Source organism: Lepus europaeus, chromosome 11 (genome assembly GCF_033115175.1).
Source record: "Lepus europaeus isolate LE1 chromosome 11, mLepTim1.pri, whole genome shotgun sequence".
NCBI lineage: Eukaryota > Metazoa > Chordata > Mammalia > Lagomorpha > Leporidae > Lepus > Lepus europaeus.
Window position 1 is genome coordinate 14,052,573 of NC_084837.1, and position 17,610 is coordinate 14,070,182.

At 53.6% G+C, this 17,610-nt stretch overlaps 1 long non-coding RNA gene and 10 other non-coding genes across 11 annotated transcripts; all 11 read left to right on the top strand.

Annotated features, from left to right (window-relative positions):
- Window positions 1–488: 488 nt before the first annotated feature.
- LOC133770754 (small nucleolar RNA SNORD115) lies at window positions 489–569 on the top strand. Its single transcript, XR_009867454.1, has one exon. It is a non-coding gene; the product is annotated as a small nucleolar RNA SNORD115 (small nucleolar RNA).
- A 2,078-nt stretch (window positions 570–2,647) lies between these two features.
- On the top strand, window positions 2,648–2,724 carry LOC133770750 (small nucleolar RNA SNORD115). The gene has a single exon (XR_009867450.1). It is a non-coding gene; the product is annotated as a small nucleolar RNA SNORD115 (small nucleolar RNA).
- A 1,714-nt stretch (window positions 2,725–4,438) lies between these two features.
- LOC133770767 (small nucleolar RNA SNORD115) lies at window positions 4,439–4,519 on the top strand. The gene has a single exon (XR_009867465.1). It is a non-coding gene; the product is annotated as a small nucleolar RNA SNORD115 (small nucleolar RNA).
- Window positions 4,520–6,091: 1,572 nt separating this feature from the next.
- On the top strand, window positions 6,092–6,172 carry LOC133770715 (small nucleolar RNA SNORD115). Its single transcript, XR_009867417.1, has one exon. It is a non-coding gene; the product is annotated as a small nucleolar RNA SNORD115 (small nucleolar RNA).
- Window positions 6,173–7,721: 1,549 nt separating this feature from the next.
- LOC133769363 (uncharacterized) lies at window positions 7,722–9,755 on the top strand. Its single transcript, XR_009867200.1, has 3 exons — window positions 7,722–7,834; window positions 8,227–8,282; window positions 9,529–9,755. It is a non-coding gene; the product is annotated as an uncharacterized LOC133769363 (long non-coding RNA).
- On the top strand, window positions 7,906–7,985 carry LOC133770734 (small nucleolar RNA SNORD115). The gene has a single exon (XR_009867435.1). It is a non-coding gene; the product is annotated as a small nucleolar RNA SNORD115 (small nucleolar RNA).
- Window positions 9,729–9,809, top strand: LOC133770677 (small nucleolar RNA SNORD115). Its single transcript, XR_009867380.1, has one exon. It is a non-coding gene; the product is annotated as a small nucleolar RNA SNORD115 (small nucleolar RNA).
- A 1,595-nt stretch (window positions 9,810–11,404) lies between these two features.
- LOC133770712 (small nucleolar RNA SNORD115) lies at window positions 11,405–11,485 on the top strand. Its single transcript, XR_009867414.1, has one exon. It is a non-coding gene; the product is annotated as a small nucleolar RNA SNORD115 (small nucleolar RNA).
- A 1,672-nt stretch (window positions 11,486–13,157) lies between these two features.
- Window positions 13,158–13,238, top strand: LOC133770708 (small nucleolar RNA SNORD115). Its single transcript, XR_009867410.1, has one exon. It is a non-coding gene; the product is annotated as a small nucleolar RNA SNORD115 (small nucleolar RNA).
- A 1,736-nt stretch (window positions 13,239–14,974) lies between these two features.
- LOC133770702 (small nucleolar RNA SNORD115) lies at window positions 14,975–15,055 on the top strand. The gene has a single exon (XR_009867404.1). It is a non-coding gene; the product is annotated as a small nucleolar RNA SNORD115 (small nucleolar RNA).
- Window positions 15,056–16,750: 1,695 nt separating this feature from the next.
- Window positions 16,751–16,831, top strand: LOC133770686 (small nucleolar RNA SNORD115). The gene has a single exon (XR_009867389.1). It is a non-coding gene; the product is annotated as a small nucleolar RNA SNORD115 (small nucleolar RNA).
- The last annotated feature ends 779 nt before the right edge of the window (window positions 16,832–17,610 follow it).

The following is a 17,610-nucleotide window of genomic DNA, read 5'->3' on the forward strand; positions in this document are numbered from 1 at the left end:
TCATTGCTTGCCAGTCTGGTCTGGTTCCAGACAAGGTCCTGGGTCTTAGGGGGCAGGAAGGTGAGATAGGAGTAGGTGCTTCCAGAGGGACAGTCCTACCTAAGTGGCCCTCTCTTTATCAGAGACCACAATGCCCAGCATTCGTAGGCCACATGGGTGGAACCTACCAAATTACCACACCTACAGGAGTGGGCTCCTAGGTAGCCTCATCTGAGCCAATGGGGCCAAAGCCAGAATATTCTAGCCTGGAACCAGTGTATCCTGCTGTCTATTCACACTGGCCCACCTCCCACTCCCACAGATGATGTCATCAATAGAAGCTCGATGGAGCCCAGTGCCCAGGGACAAGGGCTGTGGTCAAGGCCTCAGAGGCCAATGAGCTGGTTCTGGAAAAGGAAGTTCTAGGATTGCCTGAGGTAAGCCAATCCACCTGGGCCCTAGAGATGGGACGGCCCCAGGGGCTTCCCCTTGGTGTGATTCCTGGGGTTGGGTGGGTGATGAGGACTCATACTGTCTTAAAGAGAGATAATGACTTGAAAATCATGCTCAATAGGATTACTCTGAGGCCCAGCCTTGTGACAGTTGTGCAAAAGGCCCCAGGTTTCCCAGATGCCTTCCAGGAGAAGAGATGAGATCCTGGGGCCTGGAGATCCTGAGGCCACCCAGGCAAGAATGCAGTTTCCAGGCAGGAGTAGCTGCTCATGCAGGTTCTGCCAAAGCTTCTTCCTACTTGGGTTTCATCTGTGCTCCCTGTGCACCAATGGCTTGAGCCATACTGAGTGAACCTTCCTCACCTCCTTTCTCCCCATTGTGTCCTTTTAAAAAAGATTTATTTATTATTTGAAAGTCAGACTTACACAGAGAGAGAAGGAGAGGCAGAAAGAGAGGTCTTCCATCCACTTGTTCACTCCCCAATTGGCTGCAATGGCTAAGGCTGAGCCAATCCAAAGCCAGGAACCAGGAGCTTCTTCCAGGTCTTCCGTATGGGTGCAGAGGCCCAAGGTCTTAGACATCTTTCACTGATTTCCCAGGCCACAGCAGAGAGTTGGATTGGAGGTGGAGCAGCCAGGACTCAAACCGGTGCTCATATGGGATGCCAGCACTGCAAGCGATGGCTTTACTCACTATGCCACAGAGCCGGCCCTGCCCATTGTGCCTTACAGTGAACCCTACTACCCAGCGAGGCACCTTTGTGCCCTGGGTCCCAGGTGAGTGGATGGCAGGGTTCATTAGGCTTGTGCATGGGAGCAGAGGATCTTTTTAGGCTGAGCTGAAGAAAGCCCTTGGAGTGAACCCACAGAGAAACAGAAAGGCAGTCTTGGGCAGTATTCCTGAGTGAGCTGTGCCCCTTTGGGCCCTGAGATCTGGAATGCCTTATTTGAATGCTGAGCCAAGCAAGATTGGAAACGGTTCCTGAGGGAGTAGTCACGTGGGACCAGTGTCACCATTTGGCCATTGTGAGCTGTAGGAGCTCTGGGTTGGCTTGCTCATGTGACTGGAAGTATGCAGACACTGGAGATAGAATCTCTGCATGGAAATGGAGCTAATATTCCATAGGAGGGCCTGGCAGTGACCACACCAAGGCATGGAGGGAGGTTTGGCAGGACAGCTGGCTATGCAGGTATTGGGCAGCCTGGGAGCTCCACTGGAGCATAGGTTGCAGGGACACTGTAGCCAATGCCTGGTCGGCAGGGTGCCAACACTTGACTTAAGTTCAACAGGCCAGGGCAGCTGCAGGGTGCTGCCAGGCATGCCCTTCCCTATAGCTTACCTTGTCCGGGGGCTGTCATTTGCATGCCACATGGTTGAGCTTCCAAGTGGTTTGAGCTTCCACAAGGATGCCATGAACCCACCTGGGCCCAGGCTCCTGTACCTCCATTGCCGGGACCAGTTGACCATGGAAGGAATGGGCTATGGTCCAGCCTGATGCCTGTATCCCGTGTTTGGAATGTTTACAGTCTGTGGTTTGCAGTGATCCTTGGAGTAAGTATCTTCAGGGTGTACATCCTGAGCTCTCAGCATATAGTGTGTGCACACAGCCTGAACCTGAGTGCCCAGGCCTGGTTGAAATGCCATGTTGTTAGGCCTAGGGACCTGTGGGAGCCTCTTTGGGTGATTTCCCTGAGACCAGTCCTCCATGGCTGTGCCTACGCTTAGTTGTCTTTCCCGGGTCCCAGAGAGTACTTTGGAGTAGGAGACTGGAAGGAGCAATGAGGGTAGCCCCTCTAGACAATGCAATGTGTCCTGAGTGGGTCTCTTTGGCTCAGTGACCAACAGGCCCAACTGTTTGCAGGTGAGGTGGGCAGAGCTTGCCCTACACTCCAAGCCAACATGAGTGGCCTCCTGCATAACCAACCATGTGCTCACGAGGTGAAAGCACGACCTGGAACCAGTGTACAAGAGCTTGCCCTGCTGTCTGTTCCCACGTGACCAGCCCCCTGTCCCACATGATATCTCTAAGGAAAACCCCTGTGGGTTCCAGTGCCCCAGGGGCAAAGGCTCTGATCAAGGTCTCAGTGGCCCATGAGCTGCTAGTGCTAGCCCTGTTGGCAAAGGAAACGTCCATGACTATCCTAGGTAAGACAATCTATCCAGGCTCTCGAATGGAATGATGCCAGTGGCTTCAAGTGTTGTGGTTCCTAGGACTGGGCCAAAAAGTCCTCTACTGACTTGAAGAGAGATGATGACTTAAAAATCATGCTCAATAGGGTTATGCTGAGGCCCAGCCTAGTGACAGTGGTGTAAAATGAACTTTGGGTAACCCCATACCTTCCAGGGGAGGAGACCTTGGGAACTGTAGAACTTGAGGCTCCCCATGCCATGATGCTATCTTCAGTCAGGAGAGGCTGCTCATGTAGGATGTACCCAAGCTCCATCTTCCTTGGAAGTGGGGTATGCTCCCTACTGTCTGAGTTGTAGGGCTGTGCTAGGGGCTCCTTTCTCAGCTCCTTTCATCCCCTGGTGTCTTTCAGTGAGCAGATTTGTCCTACAAAGGACCCTTGGACCTAGCGTTCTAAGTGAGTGATTGGAGGGTGTCATTTGGCCTGTGTTGGTAAGAGGGGCTTCTGGGTAGATCGGCTGATGCAACTTCATGTATGGACCCATGGAGATTTAGGAAGGCAGCTTCGGGCAGTGCTCATGATGAGCTGTGCCCCATTGGGCTCTGAGGTCCAGATTGCCTTACCTGGAACTCTGGCCTGGTGCAAGGGCAGACCAAGGGATGACAAATGTTCCTGCGGGAGGGTTCCTCTGCGGCCAGTGTCCTAGGTGGATTGAAGCAGCTCTGGGTTGCCATGTGAGTGTGGCTGGAAGTGGACAAACACTGGAGATCATGGCTCTGTGTAGAGGCTAGTTTTAGGTTCAGTAGGAGGCCTGAGCTGAGGATACCATGGCAGGGATGGAGGTTTCACATGTCAACTGGCTCTGATAGTGCTTGGCAACCCAGGAGTTTCACATGGGTCACAGGGCCTAATGACCCTGTGACTCAGGGATCCTCCAGCCAATACCTGGTCAAGGAGGTGCCCACACCCAGTTCAGAGCATCTGTGCAATGGTGCCTGGCATGCCCCATGCTCCCTGCTTGCCTGACAAATACTTTGTCCCTTGCCACATGGGTGGGCTTCAGATTGAGTTGAGCCAATAAAGGATATCAGGTCCCACTCCTGCTCCCAGGCTCCCACTGCTGCATATGACACACACAGGCCACATGAAAATTGAGCCATGGCCTAGGCCAAAACCCTTTTTCTGTCTTTGGGAAGTGTACCAGACTGTGGTGGGCAGCGACCATGGGAGGAAGGTGTCTATGAGGTGTGCAGCCTGAGCTCCCAGGATGCAATGTGCCCTGAGTACCCAGACCTGGATGGAGTTGATGTGTTGGTAGGTTCAGGTCCCCACTGAGGAACTCTTGAGTACATCTCATGCCACCAGTCCTCTGAGGCCAACATAAAGCCTGTGCTTGCATTTCCATCCCAGGTGCTAGTCAAGACCTAGGTCATGGGAGGAAGTTTCAGTGGAGCTAGCTGCTTCAGACACGGGGACCCAGCCAGAGGGCCCTATCTGGTCAGTGACCAACTGGCCCAGAAGTTTTCCAGCAAGGTTTGAAGAGCTTGCCTGAATCAAGATGCCTATAGGTGTGGCCTCCTGGAAGCCTCACCTGGGCTGTCTGGGCCAAAGCACACTCTGGAACCAATGTACCTTTTCCTGCCCTTGCTGTCTGTTTACGCCAGACTCACACCTTGTCCCACAGATTATGTCAACAGGGAATCTCCCACGTGGTTGAGTACTCCAAGGGCAAGGGCTGTGATCAAGGCTCCAGCGGCCCATGACTTAGTGCTTTGAGTCCATTTGGCTAAGGAAACATACTGGCCTGCCTGTGGTAAGCCAATCCATCCAGGCCTTAGAGCTGGGTGCCGTGGTGCCATGGTATGGTTCCTGTGATTGCACTGATGATGAAACCTCATACTAACTTGAAGAGAGATGATGACTTAAAAATTATGCTCAATAGAATTATTCTGAGGCCCAGCCTAGTTACAGTGGTGCAAGAGGACCTTGGAGTAACCAGGTGCCTTCCAGAGGAGGAGACCTTGGGGACTAGAGGTATTTTGGCCCCCCATTCCATGTTGAAATCCTCAGGAAGGAGTGGTTGCTCATGCTGTATGAACTGCAAGCTCCTTCCTCCTGTGCTTGTTGTATGTTCCTGATATCTGAGTTGCAGGGCTACACTAACAGCTCCATCCTCACCTCCTTTCATCCTGGAAACACTAGAAGACAGCCTTGGGCAGTGCTCCTGAGTTAGCTGTGCATCTTTGGGCTCTGAGATACAGAGTGACAAACCTGGACCCATGGCCTGGTGTGGGGGCAAATTGAAGAAATTAAATGGTCCCTGAGGAAGCGTTTACATGGGACCATTGCCTCTACTTGTTATCAATGGCCTATAGTGGCTCTGGGTTGCTTTGCCGGTGTGACTGGAAGTGAGTGGACACAGAGGATCGTGCCACTGAGCAGGGCAGGGATCAGATTCACTGGGAGACATAGGCTAAGAATACCATGGCACTGAAGGTTTGTCAGGGCAGCTGGATCTGCAGGTGCCTGGCAGCTTGGGAGCTTCTAGTGTATCACAGGGCCACTGGAGCCTAGGCTGCAGGAATACTCTGGCTGGTATCTGGTAGTGGGATGCCAACCAAGGATCCATGGCACCTGGATGGTGCTGCCAAGCATGTCTAATCCCCACTGCTTGCCTCAGCCAGGGGCTTGTGTTTGTGAGCCACATGGGTGGGCCTAGATGTAATTTGAGCCCAACATGGATGCCAAGGCCACTCATGGGCCCAGGCTTCATCTCTTCCATGGCAGGCTCCAAGGCCCCACTGAAACTGGGCCATTGAACATCCCCTTGCCTGTACTCTGCCTTTGGGATGTGTGACTGTAGTGGGTGGTGACTATAAAAGGAATGTGTCTCTGGGAGACACAGCATGAACTCCCAGGATCCAGTGTGTGCATGAAGCCTGACCCCTAGTGTCCTGGCCTTGAATAGGAGGCTGTGTTGCTAGGCTAAGGCTCCTTGGGTGTGATTCATATCAGCAGTCTTCAGATACCAAGGCTGTGACAGAGATTGCTTATTCAGTCCAGGTCCTGGCCAGGACCTGTGTTGGGGGGCAGGATGGAGCAGTGAGATGCCACTTCTAGCAGTGGGAACCGGCCAGAGTGGCCTCTTGGCCCACTGACCAACAAGCCCAGCAGTTTGCAGGCAAGGTGTGTGGAGCTTGCCAATCCACCACACCTAACAGGTGGCCTCCTGGACAGCCTCAATTGGGAGAACAGAACAAAGCATGACTGGGACCCGTGTGCCCTACTTGCCCCTGGTGCTATTCACACCAGTCCACATTGCTGTCCCACAGATGATGTCACTAAAGGAAGCCCCCATTGAATACAGTGCCCCAGGGCAAGGCTGTGGTCAAGGCCTCAGCAGCCCACGAGCTGGTGGTGCTAGCCCCATTGGAGAATGAAATGCTGTGAATGCCCAAGGTAAGACAATCCATCTAAGCACTGGACACGGGATGGAGCCAGGGGCTTCCTATGGTGTGGTTCCTGTGGTTAGGTCGATGATGAGACCTCATACTGTCTTGAAGAGAGATGATGACTTAAAAATCATGCTCAATAGGATTATGCTGAGGCCCGGCCTAGTGATGGTGATGCAAGAGGACCTTGGGTTAACCAGGTGCCTTCCAGGGGAGGAGTCCCTCAGGACTGAAGACTTAGGCCCCCAGACCAGTACATGGTTTGCAGGCAGGATCATCTGCTTGTGTATGATTTTCAGAGATCTTTCTTTTTGGGGCTTGGTTGTACTTTCTATTACCCGAGTTGCTGGGACATCCTGGGGGCACCTTCCTCACCTCCTTTTGCCTCTTTGTCTTTCAGTGAAACAAGCTGTACAGTGGGACACCCTTGGACCTGGGGTTATAGGTGAGTGGATAGAGGGTATCATTGGTTGATGTGGGGCAGCAGGTAGTCTGGGCAGGTCATACAATGGGAGCCTGAGGTGGGGACCCATGGAGATATAGGAAGGCACTCTCCTGCTGAGTAAGCTGTGCTTATTTAGGCTCTGAGATGCAGAATGATTTCCTGGATCCTGGGCTATTTCAGGCACCAAAAGAGGAATGGAAACAGTCCCTGGGGGAGGGACCACATGTGGCTGGTGCCTCTGGTTGTTCTAGGTAGGCTATAGTGGCTCTGGGTTGCCCTTCTGGTGTGGCTGGATATGGGTGGACACTGGAAATCAGGCCTCTGAGCTGGGGCAGGGCTCAAAGTTACTAGGACACCTGGAACGCGGACCACACCAAGGCACTGTGGGAGGTTTGGCAGAGCAGCCAGCCCTGTAGGTGTCTGTCAGCTTGGGAGCTTCACGTTGGTCATGGGGCCACTGGAGCCTAAACTGCAGGAATGCTCTTGCTGGTGCATGGTACAGGAGTACTGGCCATGGGCCATGGCACCTACAGGATGTTGCCAGGCATGCCCTATCCCTAACACTTGCCTTGGCCAGGGGATGGCGTTCGCAGGCTGCATGGCTGAGCCTCAGCCTGAGTTGAGCACAACATGGATGCTAGGACCTCTTCTGGGCCTGGACTTCCCTTCCATTGGAGGCACCAAGGTCCCAGTAGAGGACAGGGCCATGATCTAGTCCCTTGCCTGTACCCCATCTTGGGGATGTGTATGTGACTGCAGTGGACAGTGACATTAAGAGGAATGTGTCTCCGGGGAACACAGCCTGAGCTCCTGGAATCCAGTCTGTGCACGCAACATGGCCCTTAGTGCCCTGGCCTTGACTAGGAGGCCATGTGGCCTGGGCTAGGGCCCCAGAGAGCCTCCTTGGGTATGTCTCATGTGACCAGTCTTCAGATACCAAGGCTGTTCCTGTGCTTCCTTGTGCAGCCTAGGTCCTGGCCAGGACCCGGGTCTTAAGGGCAAGATGGAGCAGTGAGGGATATTACTTATGGCAGTGGAACCAGGCCTGAGTGGCCCTGTTGGCCCAGTAACCAGCAGGCCCAAAAGTTTACAGGCAAGGTGGGCAGAGCTTGCTGAATCACCATGCCTATAGGGTGGCCTCTTGGGAAGCCTCAAATGGGCTGACAGGGCCCAAACATGCTGGGAGCCAGTGTACCCTATGTGTGCCTCCTGTCTATTCACATCTGTCCCCATACCTGTTCCACAGATGATGTCACCAAAGAAAGCCCCAGTGGCTTCCACTGCCCCTGGAGCAGGGCTGTGTTTAAGGGTGCAGCAGGCAATGAGCAAGTGGTGTAAAGCCCTGTTAGAGAATGAAATGACAGTGACTGCCCGAGGTAAGCCAATCCATCCAGGCCCTGGATGTGGGATGGTGCCAGGGACTTCCTGTGGTCTGGCTCCTGGATCTGGGTCAATGACAAGACCTAATATGTCTTGAAGAAAGATGATGACTTAAAAATCATGCTCAGTAGCATTACACTGAGGCCCAGCATGGGATAATAGTCAAGAGAACCCCGGGTGCACACAAGCCTTCCAGGAGAGGAGAATGTGGGGACTGGAGACCTAGAGGCTCCCAGGCCATGATACAGTCCTCAGGCAGGTTCTGTTGGTCCTGCAGGATCCACTCAAGCTTCTTCCTCCTTGGGCATGGCATGGGCTCCCACTGACTGACTGAGGAGCACTGCTGGCAGCTCCTTCTTCAGATCCTTTTATCTCTTGTCTCTTTCAGTGTCATGTATTACCCAGTGGTTCACCCTTTTGTCCCAGAGCCCAGATGAGTGGATGGTGAGTATCATGGGGCATCTGTGGAGGAGCTGAGTGAAGTGTGGGTCACCTGACAGAAATCTTATGGGTGGACCCCGCGGAGACACAGGAAGGCAGTATTGAGCTGTACTCCAGAGCAAGCTGTGACCCTATGGGCTCTGAGGCCCAGCACACCTTGCCTAAATCCCTGGCCTCGTAAAGGGGCCAACTGAGAAATGGGAAAGGATCATGGACTGCGTTCATGCGGGGCAAGTGCCAACATTTTTTCCAGGTGGGCTGAGAGACTCTGGGTTGCCTTGAAGATTTGGCCAGAGTGGATGGATACTGGGATCAGGCCTACTTATGGGGACAAGGCTAAGATACCATAGAAAATCTGGGCAAAAGACCACATTATGCAATGAGGGAGTTTTGGCAGGGCAGCCCACTCTGCAGTTGCTTGGCAGCCTGAAAGCTTCACTTGGGTTGAGGGGTCACTGCAGCCTAGGACATAGAGATGCTGCAGCCAGTGCCCAGGCAGGTAGGTGCTAACACCCAGGCCAAAGCACCCATACTGTGGTGCCCAGCATGCCCCATCCCTGCTGCTTGCCTCTGCCAAGAGTTGATGTTCCTTTGACACATGGTTAGGCTTTGGACTAAGTTGAGCCCATGAAGGATGTCAGGGCCTCTCCTGGTCCAAGGGTCCCATGCCACACGGGAGGCACCAAGGCCCCACAAAAGAGTGGGCCATGGTCCAGGCCAAATCCCTTTCTCCATCTATGGCATGTGAGTGGGACTGCCGTGGGCAGTGTGTGAAAGAGGAATTTGTCTCCAGTGTGTACAACCTTAGCTCCCAGGATGCAGTTTGTACACACAGCCTGCACCTCAGTGCCTGGCCATGGAGAGAGATGCCATGTTGATAGGCCCAGGTCCCAACTAGGGAATTCTTAGGTGTATCTCATGCCACTGGTCCTCTGATGCCAAGGCTGGGCCAGCACTTGTTTTTCCAGCCCAGGTACTAATCAGGACCTCTGTCTTGAGAGAGGAAGGATCAGTGGGGTTAGCTGCTTCAAGCATGTAACCCAGCCAGAGTTGCCCTAGGTGGTCAGTGACCAATAGGCCCAGCAGTTTTCCAGCAAGGGTGGGCAGAGTTTGCTCAAACCAAGATGCCTACAGGGTTGACCTCCTGGAAGCCTTACCTGGGCCAACTGAGCCAAAGAACACTCTGGAAAAAGTTCACTCTTTCTGGCCCTGCTATATGTTCACACCCAATACCCACTCTGTCCCACAGATGATGTCAGCAGGGAAGCACCCATGGGGGCCAGTACTCTGAGAACAAGGGCTGTGGTCAAGGCCCCAGCAGCTCAGGTGCTGGTGCTGTGAGTCCAATTGGTGAAGGTAATTTCTGGGACTGGCCAAGGTAAGCCAGTTCATTTGGGCCCTGGACATAGTATGCCACCAGGTACTTCCCATGGTGTGATTCCTGGGGTTGGGTCAATGATGAGACCTCATACTGTCTTGAAGAGAGATGATGACTTAAAAATCATGCTCAATAGGATTACGCTGAGGCCCAGCCTAGTGACAGTGGTGCAAGAGGAACTTGGCATAACCAGATGCCTTTCAAGGGCAGAGACCCTGGGTCTGGAGATATTTTGGTCCCCACACGCCAGGTCAAGGTCCACATAAAGAGCAGCTGCTCATCCTGCATGCACCCCAAGCTCCTTCCTCCTTGGACATGCTGTGTGCTCCCTGCTGTCCTAGTTACAGGGCCGCATTCAAGGCTCTTTCCTCAGCTCCTTTCCTCCCCTTGTGTCTTCCAATGGGATGAGCTGCCTGGTGGGGCATTCTTTGATCTTGTGTCCAAGGTGAGTGGATAGAGGGTGTCATTGGGCCTGTGTGGGGCAACAGGGGGTCTGGGAGGGTCACCCGATGGAGTTCTGAATAGGGGACTCATCCATATACTAGAAGGAAACCTCAGGCAGTTCTCCTGAGTGATCTGTGCCTCTTTGGCCTTTGAAATGCAGAATGATCCACCTGGAACCCTGGCCTGGTACAGAGACAAAGAGAGGGAGGTTTACATGGGTCAGTGCATCCACTTGTCCAAGGTGGGCCATAGCACCTCTGGGTTGCCTTACACATGTGAGCAGAAGTTGGGGGGACACTGGGGACCAGGCATCTGAGCAGGGCATGGATCAGATTCACTGCAAGACCAGTGCTGAGGACCACAATGAAGCAGCAAAGGAGGTTTGGTGGGCCAGCCAACTCTACAGGTACGTTGAGCCTTGCAGCTTCATGTGGGCCATGGAACCACTGGAGCCTAAGCTGCAGGAATGCCCTGATCAGTGCAAATTAGGGGATCAACCCATGGGCCATGGCACCTGTAAGTTGGTTTCATATACATCCCATCCCCACCACATGCCTCGGCCAGGCTGGTCTTTGAAGCCCACATCTGAGGGCTTCAGCCTCAGTTGAGCCCAAAAAGTTGCCAAATCCCCTCCTGTGTCTGGGCTTCTTCTCCACGGGGGGCTCTAAGTCCCTACTGGAGGACTGGGCCATGGCCCATCCCCATGCCTGTATCCAATCTTTGGGATGTGTATGTTACTGCCGTGGGCAATGATTATAGGCCACATGGGGAGCTTCTTGGGTATATCTTTCTGAAATGGTCCTCTGATGCTTAAGCCAAGTCATTGTTTGCCTGTCCAGTATGGTTCCTTCCCAGGACCTGGGTCTCAGAGGCAGGAAGGAGCAGTGGGGGTAGGCACTGCCAGCACAACGATCCTATCCGGATAGATTTCTCTGTCCCAGTAACCACAATGCCCAGCAGTTTTCAGGCCAGATGGGTGGAACTTGAGTGACCCACCACAGCTACAGGAGTGGGCTCTTGGATAGCCTCACCTGAGCCTATAGGGCCAAAGCATCCCCTAGCTGTCTGTTCACACCAGTCCCCAGTCCCCCTCCCTGTCCCACAGATGATGTCACCAAAGGAAGTTCAATAGAGTCCAGTCTCAGGGGGCAATGGCTCTGGTAAGGGCCCCAGAGGCCAATGATCTGGGTCTGCCAGCCACTTTGGAAAAGAAAAGTTCCAGGACTGCCTGAGGTAAGCCAATCCATCTGTTCCCTAGAGGTGGGATGTTGCCAGGGGTTCCTGTTGTGTGGTTCCTGGGGTTGGGTCGATGATGAGACCTCATGCTGTCTAGAAGAGAGATGATGAATTAAAAATCATGCTCAATAGGATTACACTGAGGCCCAGCCTAGTGACAGTGGTGCAAGAGGACCTTGGAGTAATCATGTGCCTTCCAGGGGAAGAGACCCTGAAGGCTGGAGATCTTGAGGCACTCCCAACCCAAGCTCCATCTTCCATGGATGTGGTATATGCTTGCTGCTGTCTGAGATGAGGGCCATGCTGGAGGCTTCTTTCTCAGGTCCATTTGCCCCTTGCTGTATTTCAGTGAGAAGAGTTGCCAGGCTGGTTTACACCAGGTTCCAGGTTAGTGGATGGAGTGTGTCATTGGCCCATGTGGGGCAGCAGGGGTTCTGGGTGAGTCCCTTGATGCAAACCTGAGGATGGACTCATACACAGGAAGGCAGCTTAGGGCAGTGCTCCTGAGTGAACTGTGTCTCCTTGGGCTCTGAGGTCCAGATCTCCTTATCTGGCACCCTGACCAGCAGCTGAAGCCAGAAAGTATGGCAATGGTTCTAGGGTGGGTGGTTCACATGGGGCCTGTGCCCTCACTTATCTTAAGTAGCTGAATCATCTCTGGGTTGCCTTAATGATATAGCTGGAAGAGTGCAGACATGAGATCTGGACTCTGTGCAGGAGCTGGTTTTAAATTTAGTAGGATGCTCTGGCTGAAGATCTCACAACAAGGAGGGAGGTTTGGCAGGGAATCCAGCTCTGTTGGTACCTAGCAGCCTGGGATTTTCACGAGGATCACAGGGTCGTGGACCCTAGGACTTAGGGACCTTCTGGCCAGTGCTTGGTCAGACAGGTTGACACCCAAGCCAGGATACCTGTACAGTGGTGTCCAGCATGCCCCATCCCTGCTTCCTGCCTCAGCCAAGGACTGGGGGTCCCCTGCCACATGCATGGGCTTCAGATTGAAGTTGAGCCCATTAAGGATGCTTGGGCCCCTCCTGATCCCCAGCTCCCGCTCCAACACAGGATGCACCAAGGCCTCATGAGAGAGTGTGCCATGGTCCAGGCTGAATCCCTTTTCTCATCTTTGGGATGCGTATAGGACTGTGGTGGGCAGCAACTATAGGAGGAAGTTGTCTGCACGGTGCACAGCCTGAGTTCCCAGAATGTAGTGTGTGCACACAGCCTGCACCTGAGTGCTGTGACCTGGATGTAGGCCCATGTACTGACTGGGGAATCTTTGGATGCAACTCATGCCACTGGTCCTCCACACAAGGTCAGGTCTGTGTGTGTATATCTAACCTGGATATTGGTCAGGACCTAGATCATAGGGGATGAAGAAGCAGTAGGGTCAGCTGTGTTGGACATGCTAACCCAGTCAGAGTGGTCCTATCTGGTCAGTGACCAACAGACCCAGTGGTTTTCCAGCAAGGCAGGAAGATTTTTCCAGAGCCAAGATGTCTTCAGGGGTGGTACCCTGGTAGCCTCACCTGGTCTGACTGAGCCAAAGCATGCTCTGGAACCAGTGTACCCTTCCTTGCCTGCCCTGCTGTGCATTCACACCCTATCCCCACGCTGTCCCTCAGATATTGGAAAAGTGAAGCCCCTGTGGAGTCCAGAAGCCTGTGGGCAAGGACTGCCATTGAGGCCCCAATACCCCATGGGCTGGTACTGCAAGTCTCATTGATGAAGGAAATGTCCCTAATGCCCAAGGTAAGCCAATCCATCAGGATTCTTGAAGTTGGAAGGCACCAGGGTCTTCCTGTGGTGTTATTCCTGAGGTTGGGTCAATGATGAGCCTTCATACTGTCTTGAAGAGAGCTGATGACTTAAAAATTATGCTCAATAGGATTACGCTGAGGCCCAGCCTAGTGACAATACAGTAGGAGGACCTTGGGGTAACCAAGTGCCTTCCATGGGAGGAGACCCTGGGGACTAGAGGCCTCAGGCTGCCCAAGAAAGGACACGGTCCTCAGGCAGGAGTGGCTGCTCATGCAGGATTCACAAAAGCTACTTCCTCCTTGGGGTTGATGTGTGCTCCCTGCTAGCTGACACTGGGGCCACACTGGGTGCTCTTTCCATCCCATTTTGTTTTTCAGTGATCCTTGCTGCCTGCCAGAGTACCCTTGCTCCCCAGTTCCTAGGTGAGTGGATGACTGGGGTCATGAGGCATGTTGGGGAGAATAGGTCACCCAAAATGAACCTGAGAGGACCCACAGAGTTTCAGAAAGGCAGTATCAGGCATTGCACTTTGGTGAGCTGTGCCCCTTTGTCATCTCAGGTGTAGAATGCCTTGCCTGAACCACTAGTGTAATAAAGGGGCCAAGCAAGGAATAGAAACAGTTCCTGATAGAGGGGTCACATAGGGCCAGTGTTGGCTGCAGGGGCTCTATTCTGGCTTTCTGGTATGGCCAAAAGGGTGCATAAACTGGTGATCAGGTCTCTGTGCAGGGATAAAGCTCAGATTCCTTATGAGGCCCTGGCCCTGGACCACACTGAGGCAGGACCAGTGGTGGTAGTGGGGTGGGGGCAGAAAGCTTTGGTGTGGCACCCAGCTCTGCAGGTGCTGAACAGCCTGAGAGCTTCACCTGGGTCCCAAGGACACTTGAGCCTAGGTTGTAGGGATGTTCCAGCCAGTGCCTGTTCAGTGGGGGTGCCAACATCTTACTTAAGTGCCACAGGCAAGGACAGCTGCAGGTTGATGCCAGACATACCATGCATCTGCACAGCTTGCTTTGTCCATGGGCTAGCATTCAAAGGCCACTTGGGTTGGCTTCCAAATGAGTTAAGCCCAGCAACTATGTCAGGGACCCTCCTGGGCCTGGGTTCCTGCTCGTCCATGGGAGGAACCAATTCCCCATGGGAGGAGTGGGCCATGTCCAGCCTGATGTCTGTACCCCATGTTTGGGATGTGTACAGTTTGTAGTGGGCATTAGCCCTAGGGGTAATTGTCTCTAGCTGGAACATCCTGAGCTCCTGGGTTGCAGTGTGTTGCACACAGCTTGCACCTGAGTGCCCTGGCCTGGTAGGAATGCTATGTTTTTAGGCTCAGGGCCCCACAGGAGCCTCCTTTGTTGCATCTAATAGACCGGGCCTTCGGGCCAAAGTGAGCTAGCTCTTAGTTGTCCTGCCTGGGACCTGGATGGGACCCTGAGGTCAGGTGCAGAAAGGAACAGTGAGGGTAGCCCCTAAAGGCAGGCAGGGTGATCAAGCCCAAGTGGGCCTCTCTGGCCCCTTAACCAACAGACAAAGCATCTTGCAGGTGAGCTGGGCACACCTTGCCTTACTCTCCACTCCTAGAGGGGTGGCTTCCTGGAACAATGGGGCCATACTATGCTCTGGAACAAGTATACTCGGAGTCTGCTTCTGCTTTCTGCTCACACCAGATCCCCTTCCTATCCCACACAGATGATATCAGCAGAGAAAGCCCCGATGGGTTCCAGTGACCCAGAGGGAAGGGCTGTGGTAAAGTCCCTAGAGGCCCAAAAGCTGATGGTGCCAGCTCCACTGGTGTAGGAAACATGCCTGACTGCCCAAGGTAAGGCAATCCCCCTGGAGAAGGGACACAGCCAGTGGAATCCCATGGTATGGTTCTGAGGTTGGGTCGATGATGAGACCTCATACTATCTTGAGGAGAGATGATGACTTAAAAATCATGCTCAATAGGATTACGCTGAGGCCCAGCCTAGTGACAGTGGTGCAAGAGGATCCCAGGGTGCACATGAGTCTTCCAGGAGAGAATGTGGGGACTGGAGACCCCCAGGCCAGGATGCTATCCCCAGTCAGGTTCAGTTGGTCCTACAGGATCCACTCAAGCTACTTCCTCCTTGGACTTGGTGTGTGCTCCCTAATGACTGAGTTGAGGGCTCTGCTGCAGGCTCCTTCTTCAGTTCCTTTCATCCCCTTGTCTCTTTCAGTGTGGTGTGCTGCCTGGTGGTTCATCCTTGTGTCCCAGAACACAGGTGAGTGGATGGCGAGTATCATGTGGCCTCTGGGGAGGAGCTGAGTATCAGGGCAGGTCACCCAACACAAGCCTGAGGGCTGGACCCACAGAGACACAGGGAGGCAGCCTTAGGGTGTGCTCTAGAGTAAGCTGTGCCCCTTTGGGTCCTGAGATACAGAACACTTTTCCTGAACCCCTGGCCTGGTGTAAGGGACAACTGAGAGATGGCATTGAATTCAGGAGGTGGGGGTCACATGGGGCCAGTGCCCACAGTTGTCCTAAGTAAGCTGAGGAGGCTCTGGGTAAACTTGCTAATTTGACCACAAGTGAGCAGATACTGGGTATCAGGGCTCAGATACTATAAGAAGTCATGGGCTGAAGACCTCACAAAGCAGTGAGTGAAGTTTGGCAGGGCAGCCCACTCTGCAGGTGCATGGCAGCCTGAGAGTTGCACAGGGATCACAGGGTGGCTGGTGCCTTGGCTGCAGGAATGCTCTGGCTGCTTCCCAGTAGGGTGATGCCAAGACACTGGACATGGCACCTGTTTGTGATGCTAACATGTTCCATCCCTACCACTTGTCTAGGCCAGAGCCTTGTGTTCCCAGGCCACATGGATTGGGCCCAGCCTGAGTTGAGCACAGCAAGGATGCCAAAGCCCCATCTGGGCCTGGGCTTCCTCTCCTCCCTGGGAGGTTCCAAGGTCCCACTGAAGGACTTGGCCATGGTCCAACCCCAAGCATGTACTCAATCTTTGGGGTTTGTGACTGCAGTGGGCAGTGACCATAGGAAGAATATTTCTCCTGGGAACCCAGACTGAACTCCCAGGATCCAGTGTGTGCCTGCATCTGTCTGTTAGTGCCCTGGCCTGGAGTAGGAGGCCATGTTGCCAGGTCTATGGCCCCATGGGGGCCTCCTTGAGTGTCTCTCATCTCATTGGTCTTCAAGTACCAAGGCTGTGTCAGAGCTTGCTATTTCAGCCTTGGTTCTGGCCAGGACCTGAATCTTGGGGACAGGGTGGGGAGTGGAGGATACTGCTTCTGGCAGTAGGACCAGATTGAGTGGCCCTCTTGGCCTAGTGACCAACAGGCCCAGCAATTCACAGATAAGATGGCCAAGCTGTCAATCCAGAGCACTATAGGGAGGACTTATAGGAAGCCTCACCTGGGCTAATGGAGCCAAGCAGCCTGAAACCAGTGCACTCTACCTGGACCTGCTGTCTTTTCACAGCTGTCTCCTTCCCTGTCCCACAGATGATGTAACTAAAGAAAACCCCCAGGGTTTCCACTTCCCCTGTGCAGTGCTGTGAGGCCATGAGGTGGTGGTACGAGCCTTGTTGGAGAAGGCAATGTCCGTGACTGCCAAAGGTAAGGAAATCCATCACAGGTTTGCATGTGGGATGCTACTAGATGCTTTCTGTCCTGTGGTAACTGGGTTGGGTCAATGATGAGACCTCACACTATCTTGAAGAGAGATGATGACTTAAAAATCATGCTCAATAGGATTACGCTGAGGCCCAGCCTAGTGACAGTGGTGCAAGGGGAATTTGGGGTAACCAGGTGCTTTCCAGGGGAGGAAACCCTGGGAACTAGAGACCTTTTGGACCCCAGGCCAAGATGAGGTCCACAGGCAGAAGGGGCTGCTCATGCTTGGTGTGTGCTCCCTGTTATACAAGTTGCAGGGCCATGCCTGGGACTTCTTGATTAAATCCTTTCATACCCTTGTGTCTTTCAGTTAGATGAGCTGCCCAGCAGAACACCTTTGAAACTGGGGTTCCAGGTGAGTGGTTTGGAAGGTGTCATTGGGCCTGTGCTGGGCAACAGGTGGTATGGGTGGGAAACCAGATTGGAGCCTGGCAGGTAGATTCCTAATGACACAGAAAGGCAGCCTCAGACTCCTTTGGACTCTGAAGTGCAGAACACCTTACCTGGACTCCTGGCCTGGTTTGGGGGCAAGGCTACAGCAGCCCTCCATGCCTTGCTCATGTGACCAGACTTGGGCAGACAGTAGGGATCAAGTTTATGAGCAGGTCAGGGATCAGATTCACTAGGAGACCTGGGCTGAGACCACACCAAGGCACTGTGTGGGGTTTGGGGGGGCAGCTGGCTCTGCAGGTGCCTGTCAGTCTTGGAGCTTCACACCTATCACAGGGATGCTGGAGCCTAGGTGTGGCTGGTGCCCAGCAGGGGGATGCCAACAATGGGACATGGCACCTATAGAATGATGCCAAGACACGCCCCATCCATGCTGCTTGCCTTGGCCAAGGGCTTGCGTTTACAGGCCACATGGGTGGGCCT